Raw genomic sequence first — 16480 nt, forward strand, 5'->3', positions numbered from 1 at the left:
ACTTTTCAAGGAGGCCAATACATTATTCAAACTTTAATTCCTTTTCACAAAAAACTATGTTGGCTTTGCCTGATTATATTGAGATTTTCTAAAGGCTTTACTATATTCTTCTTAATAATAGATTAAAGTGTTTTCCCTGTGACAGATGTTAAGGTCTGTAGTTTCCTGCTTTCTGCCTCCCCCTGCCCTCCTTTAATAGAGGATCACATTTTCTATCACACTATTTTACATTCTAATGAGCTTTTCCAGAATCAAAGAAAATTTGCAGCCCAGGAACAGACCCTTTGGCCCTCCAAGCCTGAGCCAATAGAGAATTTTGGAAAGTTAAAACCAATGTATCTACTTTCCCAGCAACCATTTTTGTAAGATTCTAAGATAGCGTCCATCAGATTCTAGATTAGATTACTTTTTAGATTAGATTACTTTTACAGTGTGGAAACAGGCCCTTCGGCCCAACAAGTCCACACCGCCCCGCCGAAGCGCAAACCACCCATACCCCTACCCCTACATTTACCCCTTACCTAACACTATGGGCAATTTTAGCATGGCCAATTCACCTGACCTGCACACCTTTGGACTGTGGGAGGAAACCGGAGCACCCGGAGGAAACCCACGCAGACACGGGGAGAATGTGCAAACTCCACACAGTCAGTCGCCTGAGGCGGGAATTGAACCCGGATCTCTGGCGCTTCTGTGAACTTGCTAACTTTTAGGTCCAATAATTTCAGCAGTACCATTTCCCTCATGATTGTAACTGTTACATATTCCTGCCTGCCTTCAGTTCCTGATTTATGATTATTTCTGGGTTGTCTGTGTCATCAATGGTGAAGACAGCTTAAAAATAATGTACACAATTAATCTACTAATTCCTTGGTTTTACATTATTAATTCCCTAGACACACACTCTCAAAGGCCAATGCTCTCTCTATTTATTCTTTTCCTTTAAAATACCACTGGGAACTCTTACTATCTATTTTTATATTTTTAGCCATCTTTCTCCCTTACCCTAATTTCTCCCTCCCTGTTCAGCTTTAAGCCAATCTTTGCTGTTCTTTACATTGTGTTCAATTTTCTGATCTGCCACTCATCTTTGTGGAATTATAGACTTTATCTTTCAACTAGAAAATACATCCAACTACTTCAGTTAGCCAGAAATGGTGCATCCTTACCTTAAACACCTTCTCACTCACGGAAAATGTATCTTTACTAAATATTTTGATCTATCTCCTTAATATCTGCCATGCATCTCTGTAACCTATCCTATAACATAATTTGCCAGTTTATTTTAGCCCCCTCTGTCTTCTATACTATTGCCCTTATTTCAGTTTAAAAATGTCATTTTAAATCCACCATTTTAATGAAACATAGAAAATCAATAAGCTTTGCATGGTCAGGAAGGAGAGAGATCAAATCCAGAGTGAGAAACAGCCCAATAAGTGTACAGTTGGGGAATTTGGAAGCAGAGTGGAAATTCAATGCAGGGCCAACAGGATTGAAGAGGTAAATGTCGGGCTTAAAGATCGGTGTGGAGAAAACAGGTTTGAATTTGTGGGACATTGGCACTGATATGGTGGAAGGAGCGAGCTGTTCCAATGCAATGGGCTACACCTGAATCATTCTGGGACCGGAATCCTAGTGAGATATTAACTGGAGCTGTGGATAAACCTTAAGTAGTGGGAGTGGGGTCAGTTGCATGGAAAGTTATGCAAAAGGTTAAAGGGGGGGAGGGCTCAACAGAGGTTAGTAAAGTTTCCAGAACGAATGATAAGATAGAGGGTATGGAGAGTGCCAGGAATCTTACTTTAGGCACAACAGATAAGGGGACAGCAATGAAAAGGGGGGTGCGGGGGAGCAATCAACACAAGACTTAAATGCACACAGTATACAAGAAAAGGTAAATGAGCCTGTAGCACAGATTGAATTTGGCAAGTATGATGTTAAAAAAAATGGCAAATAGAATACAATGCAGGAAAGTGTGCAGTCATGAACTTTGGTAGGAAGAACAGAGGCGTGGATGTTTTTCTAAATGGGGAAAGGCTTTGGAAATCTGAAGTACAAGGGGACTTGGAGTCCTAGTTCAGGGTTCTCAAGGTTAACCTGCAGGTTCAGTTGGACATTAGGATGGCAAATTTAATGTTCGCATTCATTTCCAGTGGACAAGAATAGAGGAGCAGAGATACTCTGCTGAGACTGTTTGGAATATTGATAGCAGTTTTGGGACCCCTCCAGAGAAGGTTTACAAGAATGATTTGTGGATGAAAAGCTTGCCATATGAAGAGCGGTTGAGGACTCTGGGTCTGTAGTCAGAAGAATAAAGGGGGGATTTCATTGAAACTTAAAGAATGCTGAGAGACTGGATAGATTGGTTATGGCGAAGATGCTTCCACTAGTAGAAGAGACTAGGACCCAAGGGCACAGTCTGAGTGATAGGATGATCATTTAGACCTGACATGAGGAGAAATTCCTTCAGTCAGAGGGTGGTTAAATTGTGGCATTGAGTGTATTTAAGATAGAGATAGATAGGTTCTTGATTAGTAAGGGGATCAAGGGTTACAGGGCAAGGCAGGATAATGGGTTTGAGAAACATTTTAGCCATCAGTGAATGTCATTGAAGACTCAATGGGCTGAATGCCTAATGCTACTCCTATATCTGATGGTCTTATGGTCTAATCTAAGAGCCTGCTCCACCATTCAATTTGATCATTGCTGATCCTGTAACTCAATGCCTTATTCCTGCATTTTCCTCATACCCTTGATCCTTTCAAGATGTAGAAATTTACGTACAACTTTTCTGAATCTATCCATTGACTTAGACTCCTCAGCCAGAGATTTGCTGCCCTTTGAAGACAGTGTCCTGAGACTGTGGTTTCTGTGGTTCTAGACTCCCCAAGCAGGAGAAAGATCCTCTCTGCATCTAGTATGTCCAGCCCTGTTATAATGTTATACTTTCAATTGGATTCCCACCATCTCCTTCAAAATTGTACTGAATGTAGCCCCAGTCAAACCAATCTCTCCTGCCATCACCCAAATGAAACTCTGCTACATTCTTTCTATGCCAAGTATATCCTTTCTTTTGTAGGGAGATGAAAACTACACACAAAATACCCCAGATATGTCTCACCTAGGCCCTGTATAACTGCAATACAATTTCCATGTTTTTGAACTCAACTCTGCTTGCAATCAAAGTCAATATACCATTTACCTTCCTAATTGCCTGCTGTATCTGCTTGTCAACTTTCTACCCAAATCCATTTGTACATCCCATTTCCCAATACATCACCATTAAAATAATACTCATCCTTTCTGGTTTTCACTGAAATATGACTTCACGATTCGCCACACTTTATTGCCTCTGTCTTGGATTTGCCTACTCAAGATTAAATCACTTTGAAGACTTTTTGCCTCCACACATTCCTGTCCAGATTCGTGTCATCAGCAAATTTTGGAAGTGTTGCATTCATATATATATTATGTAATATATATGAGTTTAGTGAGGCCTAAGCACTGATTCTTGTGGTATACAACTCATCACTGCCACCACTCAAAAGAAAAATGTCACTTATTCTCATTTTCTATTTCCTGTCCATCAGCCAGTTCTCAACCTTTACTAATATACTACCCCCATGCTTAAACAATTCACACTAAACTCTTTTGATGGACCTCATCAAAAGCATTTTGAAAATCCAAATACACCACAACCACTGGTTCTCCCTTACTTATTCTATTTGTTGTATTCTCGAAAGATCTCTCAATGGACTTGTTAAGTGAAATTTGACTTTCAATAACTATGCTGGCTTTGTCCAATCATGTTAATACTTTGCAAATGTTCTAATATCGTGACTTTTATAATAGACTCTGACATTTCCTCTCAATTTCAACTTCCTCTGAATTCCTTCTGAAATCAAATACAGAAAATGCTGAAAACACTCAGTTAGTTAGGCAGTATCTGTAGAGCTAAACAGAGTGACATTTTTGGTTGATGCCCCTTCATCAGAATAGGTAAACCAGCAAAGAAAGGGTAATTGAATGGGAAATGCGACAGGTTAGGGCTTGAGTAGCAGACTTTTAGATGATCACAAGCTTACAGAAGATAGAATGTGGAAGACTGGCTATGAGTGCATTCAAATAGTCAAATCTGAAGTAACAAAAGCATAAGTACAGGTTTCGGCAGAGCTGATTTGAGGCAGTGATGGAGCTGGCTGTGGGGGGAAGGGAAAATTAGTAGCTTTGGTGATGATGTGGATATGTGGTTAGAGTAATTCAAGGGTCAGATATGACACCAAGGATGTGAACAGTTTGTTTCCATCACTCTCATATTTGCCAGGCAACTAAATGAAATCAGGATGAGGGATGAATTTGGAATCTAGGAACAGAGCCTGTAGGGGAGACCAAAGACTGTGATTTTATTATTCTCCAGGTTCAGTTAAAAGAAATTCCTGCTCATACTGTATTACAATTTTAAAACATGGTTGATTGATTTATTGTCATGTGTACTGGAATACTGTGAAAAGCCTAGTTTACGAGCAGTACAGGCAGCTCATAGTAGGCAAGGATGTACAGATCAGTGATTGTAAAATGTCTTAGAGGCATGTAGGTTACATTGCACAGAGTGTGCGCTAGGTGAGATCAATGTTAGAAGATCAGCATTATTTGAGGTAAGAATCCATTTATCAGTCTCATAACGGCTGGAAAGAAGCTGTTCCTGAACCTGCTGGTTCAGGCTTCCATACCTTCTGCCTGACTGAAGAGGGGGTCAAGAGAGGTGCTAGCGAGGCCATCAATGTACATGTTCAAAAAATATCTTTTTTTGGAATGATGTTGCTGAGGGGCAGCATGTAAATGAGAAATAAAAAGGAGTCAAGAATAAATCCATGAAGGATCTAGCAGTGGCAGTGTGACAGCAAGCAGGAAAACCATTGCAATTGTATCTCTTGAAAATAAGCTAACTAACAATGGAATTTATTATTGATTCCTAATGAAAAGAGGATTTGATGTAAAGAAAGTTAAAAATCACACAACACCAGGTTATAGACCAGCTTTATTTGGAAGTACTAGCTTTCAGTGCACTGCTCCTTCATCAGGTAACTTTGTTAGTACTTGCAAATAAACCTGTTGGGCTATAATCTGGTGTTGTTTGATTTTTAACTTTATTCACTCCAGTCCAACACTAGTACCTCTAACATTGATGTGAAGAGTACTGTTGAATTCACCTGATCCAATGAAAAAGCAAATTTGGGAAATCCTAATGTTTCTCATCATTCCAAACTGTCAGTCTTACTGTGAGTGGGTCGATAGTTTCTTGTTAAGGATGAGAGTAAGTTTGTTTAACGAAGGTCAGGGCACATTCCGATTTCAATACCCTGATGAGGCACAGCATCCAACTTAAACAGCATTACATTCAGCACTGCTGTTCATGTGATTGATATGGTGGTATATGTTTTGTATATGGTAAGTATGCCAATTTGTCTGTATTCATGATTTTGAGTCAAAAATTCTTTCTTGAAAATAAATAAATATACAGTTTAGCCAGATCATGTGAGCATTTGCAGCTAACTTTGTGCAGATTAATGCTCAGCAGGGATTGCATCCTGGCACCTAGTGAGAATCAACTTGTGCAGGTCAGTTAAGAATAGTGCATGTGGTTTGGCCTTCCATAAGCACATAATTTTGCAAATTCATCTTTCATGTACCTTCTGTTGCTGCATCTTGTTGCACACATGGAATGAATGAGTCATTGCAAAATAATGCGTCAGTGTGAGACAATAACCTTTGCTTTCAATTTGATTTCTGAAATCTGAAAGATTTATATGCCACTGTCAGAGAAATTCAGCCCAATGAATCAGAGATCACCAATGAGGATCGCGGTGAAATTGACAAGTGGTTTATTAAACGAAGTAAAATCGCGGTGGAGAAATTGACCAGGCTGACACAGAACTGATTCTCTGCACAAATGGCCAGAATTCGCTTTCCCGAGCAGAAGGTGCCGGTAGGTTTTATAGGGTTACAACATAAAGGTGATACAATGGTGAAAATTGTAAAATGATTAAAACAAGAATAAACTGAATGGAAATTAATCAAGCATCCGACAACAGCAATTCATTTGCAATTGACACGGGAGATTCCAGCCATCTCCGTGAGTAGGTGAGAATTTCTTCTTCATTGTATTTCCTGTCCGTGCAAATATGTGCAATGGGAGCAGTACAAATGGAGGGCCATGACCAGGACTACAATACCAACAAGAATGACAATAAGGGCTATCAGTCCCTGCAGCAAGGCTGTGCCCCATGAGCCAATCCATGCGTCAGTTTTATTATATTTTTGCTGGGGTCAGGGATGTAGATACAGCAGTCTGCACCAATGAGGGTGCATATGCCCCCTTTTGGCCAGCAAGTAGTCCGGGGCTATTCCATTTTGTAGGGCGACTGTGCGAATAGCAACAGTCTCTGCTTTCAGCTGGGCAAGTGCTTCAGCTGTGGCATTCGCTATCTTCTGTAGCGTGTTGGCCGGCTGATGTGCCTCTATGTCCAGGCACAGGGTTGTATAAGTGGGCACAAATAGGGAGAGTACGTTGTCTAGGCCAGTGAGGGTGCATTTTCTGCGGGTAACAAGCTTCCAGAAGGGAGAAGACTGGGAGTGGTAAATAAATGGTACCATGTACCCGACGCAACAGCTCACAGTCCATGACAACGGCAGCCAGGGGTATGCCTTGTGGCCGCAAACAAAATAAGTGCATTGTATGTTCTTAGATGGTGAGTTTGGGTTCCTGTTCACATGGTATCGAAAGTGGAATTGTGGGCCGACTTGTTGGGGGCAAGTAAGTGCTGCGCTCTGCTGTGGATCAGTGCACTGTGGGGTCAGGAGGAGTGAGTTAGTGCACCGGCTCCAGAAAGCCTCCCATCCATACAGCTGGCTTCTCGTCAGGCACATGGTTCCTATGGGTGACCTCTGTCTGGTGGTGTCAGTGATGGTCAAGGCTGGGGGTTTGTGTGAAAGGTTATAGGCTGGGTAGAACCATCCTGTGAATTTGTCTCAATGTGACCCTGTGGATTTCCAGCAATCTGGGCTATTGGTTCCGTCAGTAGCCAGTCTGGTTAGCAGGCTGAGTGTTGTGACCTCAGCAGATCTGTGTGGTTCCAGCCACCATTCCACCATCTCTGCAGTGTTAAAAGGGACTGTGGCTGGGGGAATATCACCACGGAAATGGGCAGGGACGTGGGCACAGACCCAGCAGCTGGTCTAGTTCAACCTCTGGTCATACACGTGGGTCATGTTAGGGAAAGTGTTTGCCTTCAGCTCGCAGCGAATTAAGTGCCTCATTCTGTGTCCCCTGTTACCAATCCATGGTGATGTGTAAGTCAGACAGAGAGTGATGATCCCGATGGTTGTGCCGGGTAGCTGGATCCCTTTGCGGTGTCTGGAGGTGTATCCTGTCCTGCTTGGTTGTCTTCCTGTGGAGATGGAGTCCTCTTGCACTGGGTTGTGTGTGTCCATTAGGGTCTCCCTTGGAGCTTGACAGCTGTCTTGGTTGTGAGCAAGATCAGGTATGGTCCTTTCCACCGAGGGAAGAGAGGATCTTTTGGCAGTGACTGTGTCATTACATAGTCCCCAGGTTTCAATGGGTGAAGTGGTTCCTGCTGTGGTGTGGGCAGTGCAGCTTTTACCAAATCTTGGTTTAAAGTGATCCTTATACCAAGGGCTTAAATGTAATCTAAGAGAGCCTCCTGCGTTAGGAGCAGCACTGTGTCAGTGGCTAGTTTTGGGGGGTCTGGTAGCTGTGGACATGGGTCATCCTGTCATTCAGTTTATCTGTCCTCTTATTGTGTACAGCACCACTGGCAGTGCGTCTGGCCGAGCCAGTCCTTTGTCCTGAGTGATTTTTGTGAGGGTGGTTTTGAGGGTGCCATTCATTCTTTTCAGCATTCCTGATAACTGGGGCTGGTAGGGGATATGGTGTCTCCAGGGTATCCCTAGGGCTTCACTAATCACAGGAGAAACGACGTTTCGGCCATGAGCCCTTCTTCAGGACGACTGAAGAAGGGCTCATGCCCGAAACGTCGGTTCTCCTGCTCCTTGGATGCTGCCTGACCTGCTGCGCTTTTCCAGTAACACATTTTCAGCTCTGATCTCCAGCATCTGCAGTCCTCACTTTCTCCTTCACTAATCACAGTAATGAGTTTTGCGGTGAAATAGGTCCCCCTGTCTGTTTCTATGTTTCCCTGGACACTAAATCTTGGAATAACGTCCCGCAGGAGACATTTCACCGCTGTCCAGGCATCATCCTTTTTGGTGGGGAATGCCTCTACCCATTTTGAAAACATGTCTACAATGACTAGGACGTATTTGCATTCCTGTTTCTGAGGCATGTGGGCAAAATCGATCTGGAGATGGGTGAAGGGCCCCTCAGGAACTGATAAGTGGTCATTTTTGGCCACAGGCTTCCCTGCATTGTTCTGTAGTCAGATGAGACACTGTGACAGCAGGACTTTTTTTTAGATTAGATTAGATTAGATTACTTACAGTGTGGAAACAGGCCCTTCAGCCTAACAAGTCCACACTGCCCCGCCGAAGTGCAACCCACCCATACCCCTACATCTACCCCTTACCTAATACTACGGGAAATTTAGCATGGCCAATTCACCTAACCTGCACATCTTTGGACTGTGGGAGGAAACTGGAGCACCCGGAGGAAACCCACGCAGATACGGGGAGAATGTGCAAACTCCACACAGTCAGTCGCCTGAGGCGGGAATTGAACCCGGGTCTCTGGCGCTGTGAGGCAGCAGTGCTAACCACAGTGCCACCGTGCTGCCCACAAGACTTGGGCAGCTGCAGCAAATCCCGGTGCATACCAGGAATGGCTGACAGCATGTATCATGCTTCTCTTGCCGATGTGTCTGATTCAGTGTGCTGCCAGGGACAGTATATACAGGTGGGCTTTTGGGTAAATATTGCGGCCATCATAAGTAACTGTAGGGAGGATGATGGTACAGCCCCAATACAGGCCCAAGCGACCCTCTCTTCTGGTGGAGCAGCTTGCTGACCTGCTTGGACTGTATCAAGAAGGTCAGGGGACTCTGGCAGTTTAGCCACCTTGGGGGTCTGCAGGACATAAGTGGCCGGATGTAGTGCAGCTTCCCGGGCTGCTGCATCAGCTAAGGCATTTCCTTGGGCGACGGGATCAGTGGCAGAGGTGTGGGCGTCACATTTTATAATTGCTACAGCGGAGGGTTGCAGGGCTACTTCTAGGGGGTTGGCAATGAGTGCAGCATGTTCGAGTGGTCTCCCTGCTGAGGTGATGAACCCCCTCTGCTTCCATATTGTGCCAAAGTCATGAACGACTCTAAAGACATATCTGGAGTCTGTGTAGATGTTGGCTGTGCTACCCTTTGCCAGGATGCAGGCTCTGGTGAGAGCGAAGCACTCTGCAGCTTGTGTGGATGTCCCGTCTGGTAATGCAGCTGATTCGAGGGTCGTGAAGGAGGTGCAGGTGGCATATCCTGCTAATGTGCATTGGTCTGATGGCCAGAAGGAAGAGTTGTTGGTGAAAAGCATTAGGTCAGGGTTTTCTAGTGGTGTCTCACGTTGCGTAACGACATGCTGAACCAGGTCTAAAACAGTCATGGTCGGCTGCAGGATCGTGCTGGATGAGCGGCTGTTGGGTGGCGGTGTTCACGACGGGAGCGCTCTGTAGGGAGAGATTTGCCTTAGATAGCAAAGTGACATCATAACCAGTTCTCCGAGTTGCAGTAAAATGGTGGGTTGCTGCTGAATTGAGCAGCAAGAAGACTGAATGTGGGACCAAAATAGTGCACAGGTGATCCAGTACAATGGGGGTGGCCTTTTCCACTGTTACTGCAGCTGCTGCCACCACATGCAAACCTGTCGGCATTCCCCTCCCCTCCCAACAGGTGGGAAATGTACAGACTAAAAGGCATCAGGGTGACGGAGATGCCATGAAGCTGCGTTAAAATACCGGATGCGAACCCTTCTGACTCGGTTACATAAAGATAGAAGGGTTGTGAGTAGTTTGGGATTCCCAGAGCAGGAGCGGAAATTAGTTGTTGCTTCAGTTCAGTGAATTCCCATTCCATTCTGGACATCCACCTCACATTGGCTGGCTGTTTAGGGGAAATTGCCCCCCGCAGGGGTGCATCAATGACATGGTGATCAGGGATCCAGTGTCTGCAGTAGTTTACCATCCCCAGAGAAGCTTGCAGCTGAGTCCTTGTGGCAGGTGGGGGAAGTTGGGTGATGGCTGTCACATGCTCCTTGGACAGTGCTCTGAGGCCGTGCAAAAGGTCGTATCCCAGGTGTTGGACCTTTTGCTGACAGAGCTGCATTTTCTCGTTAGACACCCTGTGCCCATCCTGTGCCAGACAGTGGAGCAAGGCTACCATATCCTGCATGCATGCAGCAGTGGAGGTGGAAGCCAATAGCAGGTCATCTGCAGACTGGAGGAGGGTGCTGTGGCATGGCGTGGTGTAGTGCAGCGGCATAAACTGTGCGGTTCTCTGGATACCTTTTGGGAAGTCAGGTCCATCTATATTGGCAGCCACTGTATGTAAAAGCAAAAAGGTATTGGCTCTCAGGGGATAATTTAATTGAGAAGAAGGCTGAGCATAGGTCGATTACAGAGAAGCAGGTGGCAGAAGCAGGGATACTGGTCAGGATAGTGTTTGTGTCTGGGACTACTGGGGAGCAAGAAATAACAGTGACATTAACAGTCCTAAGTCTTGCACAAATTGCCATTTTCCTGGTCTCCCAGGCTTTGGGATAGGTACGATAGGCATGTTGCATGGGCTGGTTGTGAGCACTAGGATTCCCTGTTACAGAAGTGACTCAATACCTGATTTGATCCCCTCTACTATTGTGGGTGATAACGGGTGTTGTGGTATTGATGGTAGGATGGCTCCCTGTCCGAGTGTAACTGTATTTTGTGGGGCCAACATTACCTGGCCTGCATGGTTTGAATGCTGTGCCCACAGTGAGTTTGGGAGATCAGCAAATAAGAGGGGGCTTTTGTAGGGGGCAGCGCCTAGGCTCTGTTTTGTAAAAGTAGCTTGTAGTAATGCATGAGTGCAGTGCATGCAGAACTCATCTTGTCTAATCTGTGCAACCTCTACTAAGAGGTCTGTGTCTTGCCCAAGCGGTGTGAAATATAGTGGTGGTTGCATGAGCTGCACTGTCATGGTTCCTAGATCTTTGGGGAGCCATGGGCTCTTAACAATCGAGGAACATGTGGAACCGCAGTTGGGTTGTTGCAGGCCAGTGCAGCCTGCTCTACGCTGAGTTGTACTTCTGCTGCAACACCCTGTGGTCCGACAAAAGTAACTGCCAGTGATCGTTAGTGGGGAGGTGAGCTCGAGATGTGAGTCCGCAAGTACAGCATATGTTGCTGCTGGTTCCTGCAGGCCAGAAGCTGCACAGTGAAACTGACAGACAAAGCGGCCTGTCAAATTATCCACTGGAGGAAGGATAATGTGGAGGCTGAAGGGGTGGTTGATAGCCAGGAGAGGAGAGAGTCAAGAAGGGCGGGGTAGGTTCTGGTGGGCACAACCAGGCATAGCGAGAGTTTGCCTGGTCAGGAGGCTTGGGCTGCGGGAAATGGCTGCCCATAGCATGGAGAAGTGTGCATCTGGGATCTCAAACATGAGTCCTTGGAGAGAGCAGTGGATGCTGGCATTTAACTTGCACAGTGTCTGGCGACCCAGGAGGGCTACTGGGCAGGAAGTAGAGATGATGGCAGCGTCTGGGACCATGACAGGCCCTATGCTGAACTGCATGGGATGGAAAGTGGTGCATGGGTGCAGCCACTCCCGAAACTCCCACGGTTCATTCAATTTTCGAGCTCAGGGTAAATTTCGCTGAGGGAGGTGCAGATGAATGGGTGGGCCCGGAGTCCACCAGGAAAGAAATGAGCCGTTCCCCCAACCTCGACATGCATCACAGGATTTTCGGACGGGGAATGGGAGAGACATATTGAAACCGCCGGTGGAGCTTCTCTCCCGTGGCAGCCCTAGTTGGGTTCTTGGGGTCAGTCATATTGTATGCAGCCTGTCAGGGCTACCACTGGGGGGGGCAGTGTTCTGTTGCATTGCTGGGGGGAGGGGGAGAGGGGAGGGGTGTGTGCTGGGGAGGTGTGGGGTGGCTTGGTGACCATGCCTAGCTCCTGACCTAAATTCCCTTTCCGCCTTCCACAAAGACCGTTCCCTCCGTGACTACCTGGTCAGGTCCACGCCCCCAACAACCCACTTTCCTGTCCTGGCACCTTTCCCTGCCACCACAGGAATTGCAAAACCTGCACCCACACCACCTCCCTCACCTCCATCCAAGGTCCCAAAGGAGCCCTCCACATCCAATAAAGTTTTACCTGCACATCCACCAATATCCGTTGCTCCCGATGCGGTCTCCTCTACATTGGAGAGACTGGACGCCTCCTAGCAGAGTGCTTTAGGGAACATCTCTGGGATACCAGCACCAATTAACCACACAGCCCTGTGGCCCAACATTTCAACTCCACCTCCCATTCAGCCGAGGACATAGAGGTCCTGGGCCTCCTTCACTGCCGCTCCCTCACCACCCGACGCCTGGAGGAAGAATGCCTCATCTTCCGCCTTGGAACACGTCAACCCCAGGGCATCAATGTGGACTTCACCAGTTTCCTCATTTCCCTTTTCCCCACCTCACCCCAGTTCCAAACTTCCAGCTCAGCACTGTCCCCATGACTTGTCCTACCTGCCTATCTTCCTTTCCACCTATCCACTCCACCCTCCTCTGACCTATCACCTTCATCCCACCCCCATTCAACCATTGTACTCTTTGCTACCTTCCCCCACCCTCCTCCCTGACCTATCACCTTCATCACCACCCCCACTCACCTATTGTACTCTATGCTACTTTCTCCCCACCCTACCCCTTATCATTTATCTCTCCACCCTTCAGGCACTCTGCCTCTTTTCTGATGAAGGGCTTTTTGCCTTAAACGTCGATTTACCTGCTTCTCGGATGCTGCCTAAACTGCTGTGCTTTTCCAGCCCCACTCTAATCCAGAATCCCTTCCCTAGCCCACTGTCCCACTCTCTCACAGAAGTGCCCCCTCAGGCGTCCTCTGGGCCTTTGCGGTGGCTTGTTGCAGTTTGTCCAGTAGTTCAGTTGCCTAAAATGTCAATTTTCCTGCTCCTCGGATGCTGCCTGACCTGTGCTTTTCCAGCACCACTCTGATCTCCAGCATCTGCAGTCATCACTTCCGCCTAGCAACTCATTTCTCTCCAGTTTGTTCAATGTCGTTAACGTGAACTCCCCACCCCCCATTCTGCTGTTGCCAGGTCAAGTTGTGTGATTTATATATTTGGGCATAGGCCAGCAACATGCATTTTACAAGGGTTGATTTTCCAATAACTGGATGCCTGCTGAACAATCCCAAACTTCTTTGAAGCGGGCTATGAAGTCTGGTAGGGGATTCATCTACACCGGGTTACAGCACCAAAATCTGCATGCTGCCTTGCACTGGTTTCTATGGCCTCTATTACAACATTGTCGAGCCCGAGCTTACAGTCTGAGGCGGAGTCCCAGGGTCGGGTAGGGAATTCTATGGTGGAACGAACAGTTCCCCAGTGGGATCCATTTGCAAGTTGCAGCAGGGTTTGTATGTCTTAGGGCAGGCAATTGTAGCTGGCTGAAATTTGCAGTAGTCAATTGTGGAATGGCATTGGATCTTTTTTAAGGAGTCTGGGGCATCCTGCAGCATGGTCCAGACCTCCGCATGGGTCCAGGGCTTATGCATCGGAGTGGAGCCGATCATGAGGCAATGGATTGATGGTCTGTGCCCTGTGTTTTTAGGTAGTAGCAGCAGTTCTGCTGCGGGTAACTATGATGTTTTTGGTGGTGTCTGGCGGTGGTGTTGTATCGGGCTGCTGTGTCCCGCTGCGACCCCTCCCAGGACTAGATGTCGGCTAATGCAGTAGGTCTGATTCCGATGGTGGTAGGGGCAGTTTGGGGTACTGCGGGGCATAGGGCGGCGGGGCCACGACTGGGCATTGTGGGGAGGGGGGATCCGTTTTACAGGGCGTCTAGTAGTGATCTTTCACTTTAGGGGGCTGGTACTGCATCGCAATTTCTCTGAATTTTCCCAGACACTGTAACATGTCGGCAGTGTCACAGGAGGGGTTCCCCTTCCCTCCTGCAATGGCCATGGTCCAATAATCAATTTTTTCAAATTTAAAGGACCCCTCCTCCCCATATCACCAATTTCAGTCAGACCCAGGTGTACAGGTCCCCAGTGAAGGGGATAACGTATCGGCTGTCCTGTCTCCTTGAGCACTGTGTCTGCTGGGGACCCAGGTGTTACAAGAGGATCTCCTATCTTTGCCTTGAAGATAACGTATATACCGTGCCGCCTAAGTGTCTTGTTGCCCAGGATTGGCGGCCGTGAACCGTTCTCCCCACGCTACTGGGGCAGCAACGTGCCCGCGAGTGGTACCTCCCGGCAGAAAGTGGACTTTCGTGCTCCCGTACTGTGAAACGGTTTCTGAGTCGAGCTTGCAGGCTGCGAACGTGGATTTCAAGTAATTCAGCAAATTCACCTGCCTCCAGACAGCACAGCTGTCAGTCACCGCTAGTTAAATAACCAATCAAACGCAGGACAGGTTAATTGTCGATCGTAATGTCAACAACCTTTTAGCCGTAGTATCACACTGTGCACAAGCGCAAGCCAGAGACTGAAACTGACCAGAAGAATGCTCCTAAAACTACTCGGGCATGCAGTGACAGACCATGGTCAAATATTTACAAACCGCAAAATATACACTTGAAAACCACAAACATGCAGGTAAAAAACCCACAAGACACCAAACAGGCCAGCAGCTGCTGCCCTTGTCATTTTTCCCGTTCTTTAGATCTTTTAAGCAAGGATTTGATGGACGGTCTTTCCTTCTGTCTCACTGGGAACTCCTGCAGATCCGTCTTTCCCCTGGCTGGATCAGGCACGCGGCTGCTGGCTGGCTCAAGTCTCATTGTGCATCTGCGTAAATGGGCACCATTTGGGGTATAATTTGACCTGCTTCACTCCAGCAGGGAAAACAGCTCAGTGCCAAAATGCTGCCGCAGTAGATCAGAATTGTGGCTACTCCCCCCATATGCCCAACTTGTTGTAGGAATGACCCGCTGGGGCAAAGCTAGCTGCCGGTTCTGAATTGAGCACAAGATGAAAAGTCAAGGTTCACTTACACTGTTGATAGAAAGGGCCTGCTGACTACGCCAAACTGTCAGAGAAATTCAGCCCAGTGAATCAGAGACCACAAACGAGAATCGCGGTGAAACTGACGAGCGGTTTACTAAAAATAAAATGATATCACAGAAGAGAAATTGACCAGGCTGACACAGAACTGATTCTCTGCACAGGCGGCCAGAATTCTCTTCCCCGAGCGGAAGGTGCCGGTAGGTTTTATAGGGTTACAACACAAAGGTGATTAATGGTAAAGCAGTTACAGTATAATGGTGATAATTATAGAGGGACTAAAACAAGAACAAACTGAACTGAAATTAATCAAGTGTCCGGCAGTAGCAATTCATTTGCAATTAACACAGGAGATTCCAGCCATCTCTGTGAGTAGGTGAGAATGTCTTGAAGATTCTTTATTGTATTTCCCGTCTGCATGAATATGTGCAAATGTCCCTTTTCCTGGAATCCAGGTCTGTCCGTTCTGTTCCTCCTGCGCGCAAAGTCTTCTGGGCCTTTAGGTCTGCCTCTTTGATTATGTGGTATCGGTTTGAATGGGAAATGAGCCTGCCCTTAGGGTGTTGGGACCGCAGTGCTAATCGGGGCTGGGAGCTTACTGGGAATGTTGTTTGGGAAGTGTATTCTCTCGTCTGGGAGTAGCTTGGCCATGTCTGGTTTCTTTGTTAGCCTGTTTGGCGGAGACTGGGGCATTGTGGGTGTGTTCTGTGTGTGTTGGCAGGCTTGATCTCTGTGTTTCACATGTGGTTTGTATGTGGTCATGCTGCAAGGTCGCAGATCTTTCCCCCATGACCACCAATAATATTTTAATGTTAAGGACATATTGAGTGTTCCAATAATTATCTTAACAGGCGTTTTAATTGATGTTAAAGTTGGTTTGTACATTGTTCACAACTTGAATGCGCTCGAGGGCCATGGTCAAGATGGCATGAATTCATAATCTTTCAAGGAGGCTATGTATCTCCTTTTACTTTATTTTAAATGTAGTGCTACCTGCTGAAATGCAGGAATAGAAATTGTTAAAAAGAGGGAAGGATGGCTGCATCCTGAGTTTTTTGCCTTTCTGGTTGTCCAGATTGGAGCAGAAAAGTGGCATCCAGCCTAACACGTCTGTCAAACTGGATAGTTGTCAGGCAGGAAACTTGCCACAAGCCTTTACTGGTCATCCTGCTATTAAATTTGACAGGATGTGAAAGAAATCTTTAATTTTGTGTTTCTAGTCTAAATGTTTTTTCTTCTCGAACG

General features: G+C 46.5%; 1 protein-coding gene across 7 annotated transcripts in view; it reads left to right on the plus strand.

The window, feature by feature from the left end:
• Window positions 1-16480, plus strand: part of ppp3ca (protein phosphatase 3, catalytic subunit, alpha isozyme) — a 425143-nt gene that overhangs the window by 172283 nt on the left and 236380 nt on the right. The window contains exon 1 of one of the 7 annotated variants that reach the window (XM_043703687.1): window positions 4573-4577. The exons of the other annotated variants lie outside the window; for them this stretch is intronic. The gene's annotated coding sequence lies outside the window, so the exon portion shown is untranslated. Of the gene's footprint in view, window positions 1-4572; window positions 4578-16480 lie in introns of those variants that run through there. 7 annotated transcript variants of the gene reach the window in all.

This window comes from Chiloscyllium plagiosum, chromosome 14, assembly GCF_004010195.1.
Source record: "Chiloscyllium plagiosum isolate BGI_BamShark_2017 chromosome 14, ASM401019v2, whole genome shotgun sequence".
In the NCBI taxonomy this organism is placed as follows: domain Eukaryota; kingdom Metazoa; phylum Chordata; class Chondrichthyes; order Orectolobiformes; family Hemiscylliidae; genus Chiloscyllium; species Chiloscyllium plagiosum.